The following is a 16,521-nucleotide window of genomic DNA, read 5'->3' as shown; positions in this document are numbered from 1 at the left end:
AGCATAAACGCTAATAGACATCTGCTAAAGAAAATAATACAGTGTCACTGTGACAAAGGATGAACTGCCAGCACAGCTAGCTGGAATTTTGTAAATAATTCTATCATTTACAAATATTAACATGATTTGTATAGAAGTGTGACAAAGGGAGATACTGCCAGCACAGCTGTCTGGAAGTTTGTAAATAATTATGTCATTGGTGAATATCAAAATGATTTGAGTAAGATGCTTGTGTTACAAATGTATTAGAACTGTATGTCATGTGTATATCAAAGTAGGCTTGTACAGACATCTGTGTTGGGAAGATATGTTATAAAGTGCTTGTGCTTAAAATGGATCCACAATGTGCCTTACTGGAAAAGAACAGAAATGTACATGCACTATTGTAACTGTTTAGATCTATGTATATTAACAGTGGAAACTGGGATAGAAACTGGGATACAGTAGGTTAACCTCAGTCTAGTAAATTTAAAAAAAAAAGCTGAAATTAAATTACTTTATGGCAGCAAAGAAACACAATGTCTAAAACTAGGAAACGTTCTGCATTGTCTTGGAAGTGTGTTATTGTTTTATGACTTCCAGTATCTACCAAAGATTTGAGGAAATTCCTTTGTTTATGTATTTTCACCGGTAGATGCTAAATACTGACAGATTCCAGCAGTAGGGGTTTCCCCTGTGATAGTCAGATGACAAGAAATTGTCATTCTGCAAGCTATTCCAGCAATAATATTTGAGATATTAATTTGAAAACTCTCAGAGAGAGAGAGAGAGAGAGACAGCATTCTGTATTCTGTCTTTGACCTGACAACAACTAGAGAAGATTCATTCACTACATCTGCCTTGCTCTGTAAGTAAGTTAACTAGGGTATAGTAATTCTCTTAGATTTAGTCAGGAATATAGTGAAGCATAGTTTAAATGTTTTTCTTCATTTATTTGAGACTGTCTTGCAATGTTTTTTTTAAATACTTCCTGTAATTTTGAACTCTATTTCACTGTAAATATATATTTAGTATTATCTTGTTCTTTTATTTATTATTAAATATATTTAAACCTTTCTTTGTAGCTGATCTGTGTAAAGATATTTAAGTTCTGAGAGTACTTGCATATTTATTTGGTGACACTGTGGGCCACTCCTAATAGCCTTGCTCTTGGTCAAATTACCATTTGTATTAATAGTAACATTACACAGTAAGAATGGACACCATTTGTTAAGGGCTTTAAAGTAGCTGATAAGGAGCTGGATGGTGGCAGTGATAACTACCTTATAGTGTGGGCAAAAGGGGGCATAGCTAGTAAACCTGTGCCAGTCTTTCCCAGGTGTGTTTGTGTGTATATAAAAATCAAAAAACCTTAGAGTGTGTATGTCAGCTACTTGGGCAGAGACATGAAGCACTGGTTTGACAGAGAAGGGTACTGGAGGTCTTGGCTTGGCCACACAGCTGAGATCTCTCTCTCTTAGCTATGCCAGTGGATGTCTTATCTGGGATTTGGAGAAAGAGGGAGAAATCAGCTCTGGACTGACTGTGGTCTCTGTGTGCTCTTAAGGGAAATTGCCTTGATGTGGAGTGCTGCATCTGGAAATACTGTGTGTGTATCTGTCCTCCTCCCAGTGTACATCCCCCACTGTTGCTACTGGTCAGGATTGAGGTTCCTTGATTACTGGTCCAGTGGTGGGTCATCACAGTCAGACTTAGCATTACAGTAAACTTTTCTGCCCTTGAAACTCACATTCACTGAAATGGCATCAAAACCCATATTCAAAAAATGCATCTAGCAAGTGGCAGATACAGTTTACCTTTGGGTGGTTTTCAAACCATAGGCACCTTGCACACACTTTCACTGCCATGCATACATGCATTTGTTCTTTGATTCACCTCCCTGATTGTATTAAATTATATTTCTTATATAATACAGCACTGCTTGTTAGTGTGTTTTTAAATTTGTAGTTTTGATCATTTTTCCAGTAAGCAATGGAACAAATCTTATGGCCCAATAATGACAAAACTGCCCATTTCAGAACATTTCAACCATAAAATGGCACTGAAAATTCTGTCATTACAATCTAACAATACCAGTCAATGTACACAATCTCTGTAGAAGTAAAAGTCATCTGAATAATTCCACAATAAAGAGCTCTGTAACTAATGAAGAGGTTGCTACTAGCAAACAACTTTATATTCCAATGTTTCATCTACAAATTGAGTGTCTGCTGCCCTTTGAAGAATAAATTGCCTATGTTATATTATAAGCTGGTAGTCTTCCAATAGGGAATGGATTGCAAACTGACAATAGATTCATAGTTACTAGGCATCTCATCCAAAGGAGGACACACTCAGGACTACAACCCCCCACCCATCCTTGAAGTACAACACAGTATCATCAATCCATCTACATGCTGTGGGAGTGCAGCCCACAGCCTTCTGCATTAACAATCAAGTATGCTACCTCTTATGTTGTGATCATTTGCTAAACAAAACAGATGAACATTGAAAACAGACTTGGCATGAGCAGTAGTAAACAATTATTTTCCTTTGCAGCTCACAATTCATTGAAAATGCACTGAAGCTTACAATTTCTTGCAAATGCACTGAAACATTTTTTTTTTTTTTTTGCTAGTTTGGTACTGGGTGTAAAGGATTCAGGCTTTTGTTTCCTGTAACCAAGGTACAATTTTTGAGCCTGAAGAAATTTACTAACCTGCATAGCTTGTAACTGTCCAGATTTTCACCTCACATTTTTGGTCTGTTCCTCATAACACTTGCAGTTTTCAAGTAAATCACTGAGGGTTGAAGTTTCTAAATGATGGCATACATTTGATTTCAGACTTCATATTTTTCAGAAAATCCATGCTAAAACAAATCCTGTTGTTCTAGCATGTAACTTAATAAGAGCAATATTTAAAATCTGTCCATACTTTTGGGGTTTTGTCCCCACATTGTTTTAGGCTTTGTCCAGATACGAGAGGTACGATAACCCCCACACACACACAAATGTCTTGTATTTAAATTCCACACTGAATGTGGAAAACACACACACAAACATGCACACACATGAACATCTTGTATTTAAATTCTGTACGGAAAAGTAGTATGCAACAGGTACATGCGTCGACTCATGCAGGGACACACAGAAGGTTTTTTTTTTTTTTTTTTTTAAGAAAAAGAAAACTCCCTTGAAGGATCTGGCTCTGGTTTTAGTTTCAGGTTTTCATATTTTAAACATGAAAAGCTTTTAAAAGGCAAGGCTGCATCCCCTTACTGTTTGCACCCAGGATGGACCACACCCTCCGCCCCTGCATTAATACACCTGAATTTTGAAGTTTAGAACAGATGAACTAGAAGAAGGTGATATTTAAAAAATGTGTGCAAGGTTTTTGTGAAACTGTTGATACTGTGAAAGTTAGAGGTGAGAGAAACTTATACAATGGAGGGTGGAGGTTGGAAGCTGTTTTGAAATGTGAAAAAAAAATGATGAAATATTTGCTAGGTGTTATTTTTGCGGCTGGTCATAGAGGGACATTAAGATATGCTGGCCAGCCTAAATTATGTTTTTTTTGTGGGGACTTTTCTCATTTAATTAATGATTTGACAAGAAATAATGTAATCAGTGTGGGGAGAGAGAATATGCAGCAAGAAGGTACGTGCCTGAATGAAGGTTGTGCAAGACAAAAAATGACACTCTTTTGGATGGATTGTTAAGAGCATATAGTAAATTATGAAAAAAAAAAAAAAAGGGAAGAAAACATACACTAAGAAGGTCAACAAGAGGCTGGAGGAGAGGGTTAACCAGGTGAAAAAGTAACTGTAAATAGAGGGGGGAATGAGAGCGAGAGCTTGACAGCATGCAGAAAGAGAGGCTATGAAAAGGAATTAGTAGTATTACTTTTTATTTTGAAGTGGTTTAATGTTAGTCAGCACATGGTTCACCTAGAAAGGCAGTGACAATATCACAAACAATGGTTGCTAGCATGCAACTCGGGTAGATTTCTTTCTAGTAAAGAAATGGGATTGAGGTTGAATCAAAGATTGCAAATTCATAGCTAGAGAAATGCTTTGCCATCAGCATAAACCAGTGGTGAGCACAATCAGTTGCAAGCAGTGGTCACTAAAGGCAAAGTCCTAGATCAGCTAACACCTGGTGCCCATTCCTGATGTACAGCCCTTCCCCCACAGCTCTTCAAGTGAACACTCAAAAAAATTAATAAATAAAAATGGTGATACAGCAAAAAATAGTAAAGGAAGGAAGGAAGTGCACTTCTTAGTCACAGTTTGCGTCCTGGGCAGCTGCCCCCTGCACCCTATCCTTGCTATGCTACTGAGTGAAGGCTCTAGGGTCAACAGAAAGATGAGGCTGGAGACTTAAAGGTGAATGGAGCAAAAAAATTCCTAGTACTTCATGTAAAAGAGGAAATAAATGGAGCAGGCGAAGAATGGCAGCATCTTAAAACAGCATATGTGAAGGCAGTCGAACTAAACTGTGGCTAAGCCAAGTGTGGAAAGAAGGTACATAAGGAAGTCTGGGGGTGGAATGTAGAAGTCCTAAAAGTTAACAAAAGAAAGACAGGAGGAGTACAGGGAAATGTGGGATATAGAAAACGTGGCCCAGGCTAGGGAGAAATACTGTTTGGGTAACAGAGGCTAAGACAGTCGCCACAATGGCAAAGAACAAAATGTCAGAGAACCTGTACCAGCTTCTGGAACGGGACTAAGCAGCTAAAACAAAACTGCTCTAACAGGTTGCAAGACAGCAAGTGAAAGGTAAAGCCAGCAGACACCAGTCATAATGGATGCCAGCAACAATTTGCTCACTGGTCTAGAGGATGTCAACGACAGATGGAAGGAGCACTTCAAAAGGCTAATGAATGAAGAAAACTGTACTATCTTATGCACAGCCTACATTGAAAATGGAGGAAGAGCCTGTCCTAGAAGAATTATGATGTCCACTAGGCAAAATGAAGTCAGGGAAAACAAATGGAATCGGATAAAGTCACAGCAGATTGATCAAGATGTTGGCTGCATTAAGGGAGAACAGGCTCCTGTGGATACTCATTGCAATGCAGAAAGATATATTTTAGTTGACTGGAGAATAAATGATCTTTATTTGCTTTTTCAGAAGAACAAAGGGGGTATTCACAGCCACAGGCAGTACAGGGATGCCAAACTCCTGTCGCACTGCATGAAAGTGCTGTAGAGTATGACTGATAAATGTATACACTGAGTGGTAGAAAGTAAAATAGAATACAGCAGCTCAGATTTCCATCAATATGCAGTAAAACCAATCCAATGTTTGCAGTGAGAGAGGGAACGGAGAAAAAATGGAAATGAGGAAGGAGTCTACTGGTGCATTTCCAGACATGGAGAAAGTACGTAGTAAAGTCCCAGCAAAGCTGAGATGGGCTGTCCTTTGAGGGTTCAAAGTCCTGCTAAAAATGGTAGAATTAGTTCAGGCTATGTAGAAGGATCCAATGACATGAGTAAAAACATTTTCCAGACACGCACAGGGCTGACCAGTAAGAGTGGAGGTACATCAGGGTTCAGCACTGAGCCACTTCTGTTCATACTGGTGATTGGCTCCTTTAGCAAACAAGTCAGATGGTAGAAATCAACAAAGCTGCTGTATGCAGATGATGTGGCACTGCAAGCAGCCTCTGGATAACTCTTCAGTAAATGATAAGGGGTTGTAATGCAAAAGTAAAGGCACAAGAGATGAAACTGAGTACAGACAAGGCAGTGACCATGGCAGCAAATGGGGGAATCAGAAGAAGCTGGACAGTGAGATATGATGGAAAATAGTGAAACAGATTAACAATTTCTGTGACGTATGGGTGAGAAGAAAATCTGAATGAAGAGCCAAAACTAGAATCAAAGGTGTTGTACCCAGTTAGTAAGTTCATAAGCTGGAGGAAAGTGTTTTGGCCTAATGACCTTCAAAGAGCACTATCTTGGTGAATGTTGGTTCAAATATATATTTATCAGGCCATTTACCAAAAGTGACCTGAATGTTGGATCAAATACGTATTTATCGGCCCAGTTACCAAGAAGTGACCTAAAGTTATCCATATCAGTAGCACCTCTGATTTCAGGTATTATATTCCATGGGTCTATATTAGATGAACGAAAGTTCATCTTAGTGAATGCTCACATGAGCAAATATTGCGGAACTCGAAACCGCAATTGTGAGATCACGGTACAGTGAGGATGGGAATATTTGCACTTTCCTTACTGTAGTGCAATCTCAGAGTTGGAATATATATTTAGCGGGGGGTGTGGTGGGCGCAGCCCTCCACAATTGCAGTTTAGAGTACCTGGATATTCGCTCATGTGAGCGTTCACTAAGATGAACTTTCGTTCATCTAATATAAACCCTATTCCATAATTGTGCTTTTCTAGGAATTGTATAACAAGCTTCGACATTTTTATGACATAATTCCAAACATAATTTTAAGTTGTGATGTTTGAGAGTCTATATTGTTGTATACCTCAAAATCAAGTGATGACTGAAGAAGTGAACCATTGAACACTTTTTATAAGCAAAGTAAACAAACCTAGCTGTTCACACCAATTTTTGTAGGACAAATCCTTAACAGCAGGTAGTCATTTAGGAAATTTTCTTTGTACAGCTTCTGTATGTTTTAATTGCTCAATATTATGTGTAGAAAAACAAAACTGTTATACTCCAGGGTTGGCCTAATATAAACTTTGTATAATTTTATTAAACAAAACTGTTATACTCCAGGGTTGGTCTAATATGAACTTTGTATAATTTTATTAGACAAGAAGCATCCTTTGTTGAATTTTTTTATAGTTTTGTCCATTTGTCATAAAGCATTTTTTATATATTGTTTGTACATGTCTTTCAAAGGAAAATATGACTCCTTCATGAATGCAAGGTCCCTAGAATTGTTTCCTTCTAATAAGGAGAATAAAGATAATTTGATTGGCTTAATTATAATAAGCTTCCCAAAATATGTTGTGCTGCATTTTGTCCCACTAAATTACAAAGTAGTTGTGCTGCCCCACTTACTAATGTGTAACATTATATTAATTTATAATATGAAAGTCATCACTAGTATTTTCAAAAAAATCTGTTTTTGCAATCATTTGTCTACTTAATAGCCAACAATGTTCATTAGTGGAAAAAAGAAATGAATACAAAATTAAACGGGAACTGCCCCAGTCCCAAGCCCTGGGCACTCCAGATTTAACATGTGTTGAAGCTAGTTTTTTGCCTTGTATAATTACAGACTGCCTCCTACCATTTAGCCATCTACTTATCCACCTAATCAAACAACTATGTACCTTTAGGTCTTGTGAGGCTTTGTCAGTAGTGTCAAATGATACCAGAGCAAAGGCTTAGATCTAAATACATGACATCTGCACATAAACCTGTATCTGTGGCTTTAGTTATGTGTTAATAAAATCCAGAAAGGTTGGTGTTGACCAACCCTTTATAAATCCATGTTGGTAAATATCAAATGATGCAATAATATTTTCAGTACTAATTATTTCACTAATACATCTTTCAAAGCACTTGATTAACAACAATGTTAAATTAACAGGTCTATAGTTCTGTACTGCCAATATGTCACAACTTTTATAGAGATGAATGACTGGGTCTCCTTCAAAGCACCGAAAGACCAGAACATCGAAAGTGTTTTGAAGGAGACCAAAACAACAAAACTGCAGAATACCAAAAAGCGCGAAATTCAAAATCCCGGTGTTATGGGATTTTGATTTAGGTGTTCTGCTGTGGGTGAGTATGCATGTGTAAGTGTATTTGTGAGGGGTAGTGCTGTGTGTAAGTGTGTGTTGTGACTGTGGTGTGTGTGTCAAGGACTGTAGTGTGTGGGTGTGAGTTTGCCTTGTGTGTCTGCGCGATCTCTGAGTTAGAATATTAAAGTAGGGGGGTGTGGGGGGTGCAGGGGGGCTTGCCCCCCTGCCTATTTGTAGTGTAGGGTGGTGTGGTTGGCAGTTTGGGGCTGTTGTGTATGTATTTGTGTGTGTTTTTTGTGTGTGTGTTATACTTGCATGGTTTTCGATGCTGTGGGGTTTCCGTGTTTTGCTCTTCGGTGTTGTGAGGTTTCGTTGTTCTGAAGTACACCCAAATGACTATAGATTATTTCCATATTTCAGGAACAAATCCTGAACAAAGTAAGCTGTTGAATATTGGTTTTAATATACCAGCAACCCTTTATTTTTTAACAAAATCCTAGGTATATAGTCATGTTCACTAGATGTAGCTGACTTAACTTTGTTTAATGCCATTATTAGCATATCAATAATAGTAGGGTAAATCACCAAATTATCTCTGTCATCCCTGCTATAATAATGATTAATAAGTGGTAAATGTGTTTGCTATCTTTTCATGATTATTGATAAGGACACCATCTTTTGAAATCAAAGTAATATGTTTGACATTATTTTTAAAGTAGGTTATATACAGTAGTTGTAAAAATCTTTTGTGCTTCTACTATCATTGGCCAACATGTTTTCTGAAATTTTATTGTTAAAGATAATTCCTTGCACCACAACTTTAATTTTTCCTTGTAATAGTGGTTAGGATATTTGACAGGTGTGTAGTACCCTTTTTTCCTGTTATATATCTTTAACAGTTTACAACTCTACTATACAGGGAATTTGTTATGATTAGCTGACTTGTACTGAGTTGTTTTCACAACACTATTATAAAAAAGTATGTGTAGACAATTGTACCCTACGTCATCTTTGACAAGTTAGCCTCTTCAATTTATTGCTGACAAACTTTATTGTACTTGGTGATCATCATTAAGTCCATAATTAAAATGTGTAATCCAAGTTTTAGCTTTATCCATTACAGATACATAAAAAAATATTGAAAAATAGTCAGAAGAACCTAGAGTCTGAATGTTCTTGATTTAAATTTAGAAGATTTATTCCTGATAAGTCATAAGTAAGTTTCAGGAGTAGTGTACAACCGAAGAAAGCCAAAGAAGCCAAAAAGTAAGGTGTAGAAAACAGTGGTCTACCCAATGCTGCCATATGGCACAGAAGCCTGGGCAGTGAAAGCAGAGCAGCTGAGGAAGTTTGAAGTGATGGAGATAAAGTGCCTGAGGTGGTTAGTAGGATGTGCATTGTGGAACAGGAGAGAGAAGAAGAAGACATCAAAGCTAAAGTCAAAGTAGTTCCAGTAGCAGAAAATATCAAGGAGAACATATTGTGGTGGTTTCGTCACACGCAGGAAAGCAGAAGACTGTTTGAGAAAACAGATCTGGGAGAAATAGAAGAAGGGCAAGAGGAGACAAGGATGTCCAGATAAAGAGATGGATGGATGTAAGAAAGAAGACGTGTGGCAGTCAAAGATGACTGAAGAAGGTAGGAGAGTTTCTCTGGATTGAGAAAGATGGCAGCTGTTGACATGATACCTCATCCTGACCCCAGGAAGTACTTCTCTGTAGGTAGAATTCATTACTTGAACATAAAAGCTGCAGCCAGCCATCCCAGTGATGATGTCTCTATTTTGCATTCCAGCTCTGTGGTTGTCCTGCAACCCAGGTGAGGGAAATCAGTAAGCGATGGCAAGTATTCGAGCAGTAATGGCATTATACAGATGAACATCTTGTACTTTTTTTGCAGAGGCAATCCAAGGGAGACAGACCTGGGGTAGTATTGTTTCTATCCTGAGAGGTGGAAGGGGAAAATAGGATCAAAAAGAAGGATTTTCTCAAAGCAGGATTATAGAAATACATTAAAACATTTTTATAGGATGGGAGTATAGATGGAAAGGAAAAGCAAAGCTAGTGAGGGGGTAGAACGAATATATTACTATGAAGGAAGAATGCTAAAAGTAGAGGCAATGACTCTGGTAAAGGAGGAAGTAATGAGTAGAGCATGATATTATCTAAGGCTGGAAGCTGAGGTAAATGCGTGCCATTTGTATGCTGCACTAGTACAGGGAGCCATACAGATAGAAATCATAATGGGAAATATAACAACAATCAGGGGATCTGGGGTATGGTAATACTTGAATTTATTGTGCAAACAACTAAGCCAGTATTTATGTTCACAGCATGGGAAAAATGCACTGTAGAACAAATTGATGATGACAATGTGGGTGGGTCAGGTGAGATATCAGTTCTTATGATAGAGTACACTGCAGGATCTCCTGGTAAATGGCTGTGGTATGTAGTCACAAAATGGATTAATATGGATATGGGTAGAAGCAAAGGCAGATTTAGAGTATGATGATGCAGAAGGAGAATTATAATCCTAAGAGACCTTAATCTTCCAGATGTAACCTAAGATATACCCATGTTAGGAAGCAGGACTCTAGTGGAATACCTCATATGGTAGGTATTTGTTTTGTTTTGATAGCTGGGATGTCTGGCTGAACAAAGCCCATTTTAAACAAGAGGCCAGGGGAGAAACGCTCAAAACAGACATAAAACTCTATCAATGATATAGTAAGCATGCACAAACACATGATTAGCCTGAATTGAAAGAAGACAAGAAAATTAGAACAATGGTGAAGTATGAAAGAAGAAAATGAGCACAGAATGAGGACTCCGGTAATGATGAGCAGTGTCCTTGACTTAGTCCTTATCAGTGTAAGTGGGTTGCTACACACGGAGGTAAAAGAAATATTAGCCACCATTGATTATGCTGCTGTGTAATTATATATTCCTGAAGTAATGTTAAGTGCTCAGATGGGTAACAGACCAGAGATCCAATACAACAGGAGAGCTGATTTCATGGAGTTATGGAAACATACTCTGCAACAGCATACAAGGGTGGCAAGAACATAATGCTGCATAGGATTTGTGCAGTCACATAAAGGAAGATATGAGCAGGATGACAAGAGTCCTGCACCAGCAGACAGGGCCAGCCTTAGGTCAACTGGCATCGTAGGTGAAGGGCTCTGTTGCTGCCATCCATTCATATCACCTGGTTCCCCCAGCCGACATCATGGCCTTTCCACACCATTCAGTTACTTTTTTTCCCTTTTTCCTCACACTTTGTATTTTTTCCTGCAGTTATTCATTCATCTTCTATCTAAGTAAGACTGCTCTCTCAAAACTATGGAGGAAACAGCTGCACAAGACCCCCAGAAGCTATGGAGGTTCTAGATGATTTGAGGTGCATTTTAGAGTTTTTTTTTTTAACTTTTCATCCAATGATGGTCTGAATGAAAGCCATGATAAAAGAAAGACATTTAATCTTCAACTTTTTTTTCCTCCATCCTTATAGCAAACTGTAACTGACCAAGACTGTAATAACTGCAGTAGAAATAAGTAGCCTGAAGAGCAGCAGCCCAAAAAAGCAATAACGGCTCTAGATGCTCTGAGGTACATTTCTGAGTTTCCCCCCCAACCTTTTAAGCCAATGATTGCCTGAACAAAAATAATGCATAAATAAATTAAATTCAGTGTTACTTTTTGTATTTCAAGGAAGAAATAAATTGTCTTCCAAGGCTTATTGCTCAAAGCTGATCAAACACCAGTTAACTATCAACTGAGAAGGCACATGCTCAAGACGATGCATACATCATATTGGAGAATAATGCCTTCCCCCACCCCCAAACAAATAGCCAGTCAGTTTCTGGATATCTCTCTCTGGTATTAAATTGGGATGAAAATTAAGGCACAGTTTCCCACAATCATGTACTTTAAGCTGCTGCTGTCATATGTATATACAGCATGCATCCTATACCCCTATCCCCTAAAGACAGCTCCCTTCTGATATCAGACTTGGACAAAACAGAAAAAAATAGAACATAACATATTTTGCTATAGGCGTGCTTTACTTTTCCTGAAAAGACAGCCATCTGTATGTGCAACATAATTTTGATTGTAAAGAAAATAAAAAAACAATTATTGCAGCAATGTTTCCAGCTTGTTACTCCTAGACAGCACATTATTCCTATACAAGCTATAGTAACCTGAAGTTTGTGAGAAAAGTTAAGGAAATAATGACCACACGGTCTCCAGCCCAACATAAGAAACACTGACTTCTGAGGTCTGGGTGAAATGACAAAATAATGACAATATCTCCAGCTCCCCACACAAGTACAGTGACATGCATGCACCTATGAACAGAACTGGTTTTAGACTAGGCTGAATTCAGGAAAGAGGCAAATATTAAGCCCATATCAAAATCCAGTTATAAATCCTTGGTATTTGAGATACAGAAGCCCTGAAAGCCTGGGTATTCTGTGATGCATTTTATCCCTTATTTATTTATTAGATTTTTATTATTTGAAAGTTGACTATTAAAATGACCGAAGTGTTGAGGGTCAGTCGCCTTCATCCAGACAACCCCACCCAGCATTTATAGTACAATTCACTGGTGAGAATTGATTAATTTCTTTAGATGAGGACACAGTGGTAAGCTGCAGGAGTTGAAATGATCAAATCTAAAATGCTGAAGGCACTAGATACTGTTAAGAAGTCATTGTTAGTGAACTTTTACAGTGTTACATGGAAAGTGAGGACTTCACCTTTGGCTTGACAAAGATGGTCTTCTGAAGAAAGTGACAGGAGGGAATATTCCAACTGTAGAGAGACTGGACTTCATAGTTGCCTGGGAAAAATTGTCGGGGTGTAAGAAAGGAGAATTTAACCAGTTGTGACGTCCCTGATTCAGCAGGAGTAATGCAGTTTGCATCCTGAAAGTATGAATTAAGATTACTCAGAATTTTGGGAACACAGATTAGAAGGGGAAACTGGGTAAACAGGAGAGTAACCAAGGTCAGTCAGCAATGGCGCATGATGGAATGAAGACAGGATAAAACAGAAATAAATGTAGATGAAGCCCAGCTAATATCATCCAAAACACAAATGTTCCTGTGTAAATTAATAGATTTCAAGCCTGTGGTGTCCACAGGTATGGCAATCAGTACCAAAAGTGAATGAAGGTCCTGAGCAGAGTCTATTGCCAAATAACGTACAGTAATAATACAATCAGCAGGCTCATACAGTTATTAACAGCAGAGTAATAACAATATTCTCCATGGTAGCCATATTGTAATCATACAGACTGTCACAGTAAGGTGTGGCCAAAGGCTGAATACATAGTCACACTGACCCAAAGGCAAGTGCTCAGTTAGTATGATAATATACCTGCCCAACAAATATACCAGGAAGTCTGGACTAGTGAAGTACAAGAAACAGTGAGTCCAAAAGTATACAAGGAAGCCAGTGAAAAAAAACATCTAAAACAGGAAAGTGTGGCAGTTAGCTTAGAGTATTAAGACTGTGAACTGCTAACGAGCTACTTCCCATGGTACAGGATTTGATTCCTTCAGGCTTCATTTGCCTAATGCATAACCTTGAGCAAGTCAATTAACCAGTGCTTTAGGGTAAATGGGAATTTGGACTATTTTCCTTAATGGACTCCTGGATTGCATGCCTAGTATGAACATAAGAACTTAGTAAAAAGAACCGGGACTACTGTTTCTTGACTAGCACTGTTAATCACAATTAACATGTGAAAATAGCAGCAGAAAATTAGAATATGTGAAACTGTGACAAACTACCAAGCTGAATTCCAATATTGTGTAGCAGGCAGGTGCATCAACGATAAAAGCCATGAACATGCTAAAGCATGAAGCGAGACAGAATTATCATATTACAAAAAAGTGTTTTAAGTTGTTCACAGCTGTGGTTGCTGTTACTCGCACTGTTTTACTAAGTTGTAAATATCCAGTTCCTTTATCATTGCTAGAATACATGTTAATCTGTGAACATGCAGATGACTTACTCCAAAACAGTTTAAATGGAACAATGAGATAACAAAACCTACCTCCATTCAAACCACCTTCTCTGCCTCACTAATAGTCCACCATTTTCCCTATCAGCTCAGTTAATAATATGATTGACGTCTTCGGAGTTGGGATGGAGATCTGGGAGTCATGCAATAAGAGTTTGCAGTGTCCTGCTGGATGCAGTAGAGCTTCAGCCTGTCTTCTCATTGTCAAACAGCAGCCCAACACAGCACTACTAACCATTAATTGTTGTGGGAATAATGCATGAATAACATGTAGTACACAGCATCTTGTGTGAACTCCTAGTAATCAGCACATCCTTGTACTTGGCTATGAGCTAAATGACTGGATCTGCCACATGGAGTACTGTTAAATGATGACCATAGAGGAGACAGGAATGTGGCAATTTGCACTTATAATGGAGGCATTTTAAAAGCTGTTCCTGTGCCTTGTGTTCCGTCTTTCTGCAAGATCACCACTCCATATACTATGGAAGAGCATCACCAGTAAGTGAGAGTGCCAGTGGCTGTAACTGAAAACAAGTCTAACTGTAACTGGGAACGTCACTGATTTTTAACTGTGGTACCACTGACTGCAGCTGTTATCCATCAATAGGAATAAGCGGGACCACACCACCACCTGTAATTGAACTAATATGCCACCAATGCAGGACAGTGAAAACATCAGTTATGAGGTGGTCTTCATGGACATTGCAAGTCATATTTTTTAATCCTGTGTTTTAGCTCATCCAGCAAAAGATGAAAGCATTCTGAGACCATATGAGGCTTAATAACAATGGTCCACAACATTACTTTGTGGGTGATACTATAGTTGATGGGTTACCATCTTTGTTTGCCAAGTAATGTCTGACATGCCATTCAAGAGACACTTAACATACTTATATGCGAGTCTTACATATTTAGCAAAATGGTTTTGTATCCGTATAATTCTTTATAAAAATAAGAAAAAGAAAAAAATAGTTCTCCCTACCTAGAACTCTTTAACAAAAGCCCCTGGGAGGGTATCCTCCTGAGTTCCTAAGCACCTTATAGCTTGGCTATAACCTTCTATAGCTAATTCCCATATGATCTCTCACGCTCTGTAAATATTGTACATAGCTTTTGACTTTAACTGTGTGAATTTGTTAAAATGTATCTGCACAATATTTTTCCACTATGGGCAATATTGCTCACACATTGTATTTGATATGTATTTGTACTTGTACTTTTATTTTTATTGTACTGCTGTCTTTACTGTAATCTGTTTCAGGGAGCTTTTCTCCCCGGGCCTCCACTGAAAATGGATTCTCTGGGCCCAGTGGACTTCCCTGGTAATCAAACTGGAAATAAATAAAATAAATGACATGCATCTAAACCTCTGTCACTCAGTTCTCCAACTGACCAGTCCCAGTATCCAAACTACAACTGCAGCTCTTTGTTGATGTCCTGGTGAGACTGTGGCTTGCTGGCTGGGCTGGTAGTGAGCAGGATGGTTCCCCTCATAATGGCATTAATTAATGGTAATGATGAGATGTTCCCCAAACAAGTTTTAATGGTGACGTGCTGATGAACAGGAATATCACATTCAGGCTACACAACATTAGATTGTTACGTATATAAACAGAGATAAGAGACAAGCAGGCACACAGAGTAAACTATATCGTTTTTTTTTTTTCCTTAAAGTTCTTGAAGAGTGTGAGATAAAGTTTATCTCAGTTTCTTGCATTTTGTGAGGGCATATAGCCAGCATTAAACAACATCAGTGAAATTCTCTTTTATACTGGATGAGCTTTAGATAACTTGCTGCAATAAATAACTAAAGCCCACATGAATGCAGTATATCAGAGCGCTGAAGCTTCAAGTTACTAATAACGTTTAGCCTGTGATATTGGGTGTGATTCCATCAGTTTTGATTTAACATGTCTGTCATTCACTTAAAGCAGTGTTTCTGGTCACCCCCTGAGAAGAAGTACTTGCACATGGTGGATTTTACCTAACTAACACAAAATAGTTCCACTATTCATTTTACTGGTTGATAGCAAGTAAATTTGCTGTTACTAGAGAATATTGTAGCATCTATGATGTAAATAATATTGCATGAATAGAAGAGAGGAGTGTTTCCTGTATCTGCAACATGTGTGCAGGTTGATGGAAGTGTAACTCACCCCATGACACAGCTGTGTCGATACATGTTGATTTATACAAATGAGAGAAGACCAGCCAGTGAGAGGTGGAACAGAATGTCCCTGATATTGCCTAGCTTCAACAGATCTGGCGAGCTCTTAACTGCAGAAAGGCAGTAAGTACTGGAGTACTGGATGATAGGGCATACATAGTTGTCTGTGACAAAACATAATTCTATATTTATTTATTTAGGCAAAAATAACTTTAAGAATCTTTCAGGAAAGGGTATTTGAGAGTGTGACAAAGCCTGCCAAGAGCAAAATAATAGTGGCCCCATGAGGAACACTCTTCAGATACGGTTGACAGGTGGAAGTTGTATCAAGCCAAAAGCATTATAACGAGGACATGATTCATGCTGCTATCAGCTCACTGTAAGACAGGCTATAGCAAAGTATCCATTACAGATGCTTAATACAAAAGATGTATACAGGAAATGGGGTACACGCATCACAGCTTTAGATGTCTTAGTGGACAGAAAACAGACCTAGCATGGCTCACAACTGTCCCACTTTTTGCTTTATATTTTTGGTCTGTTCCATATAATTTTTTTTCCCACTAAAATTTTTGCTTTATTTTTTGTCAAAAATTGAAAAAAATTTT

This window comes from Protopterus annectens, chromosome 13.part0 (assembly GCF_019279795.1).
Source record: "Protopterus annectens isolate FY-2018-M chromosome 13.part0, PAN1.0, whole genome shotgun sequence".
NCBI classification, from domain to species: domain Eukaryota; kingdom Metazoa; phylum Chordata; order Ceratodontiformes; family Protopteridae; genus Protopterus; species Protopterus annectens.
The sequence above is the reverse complement of the archived record's forward strand: the minus strand, read 5'-3'. Positions refer to the sequence as shown.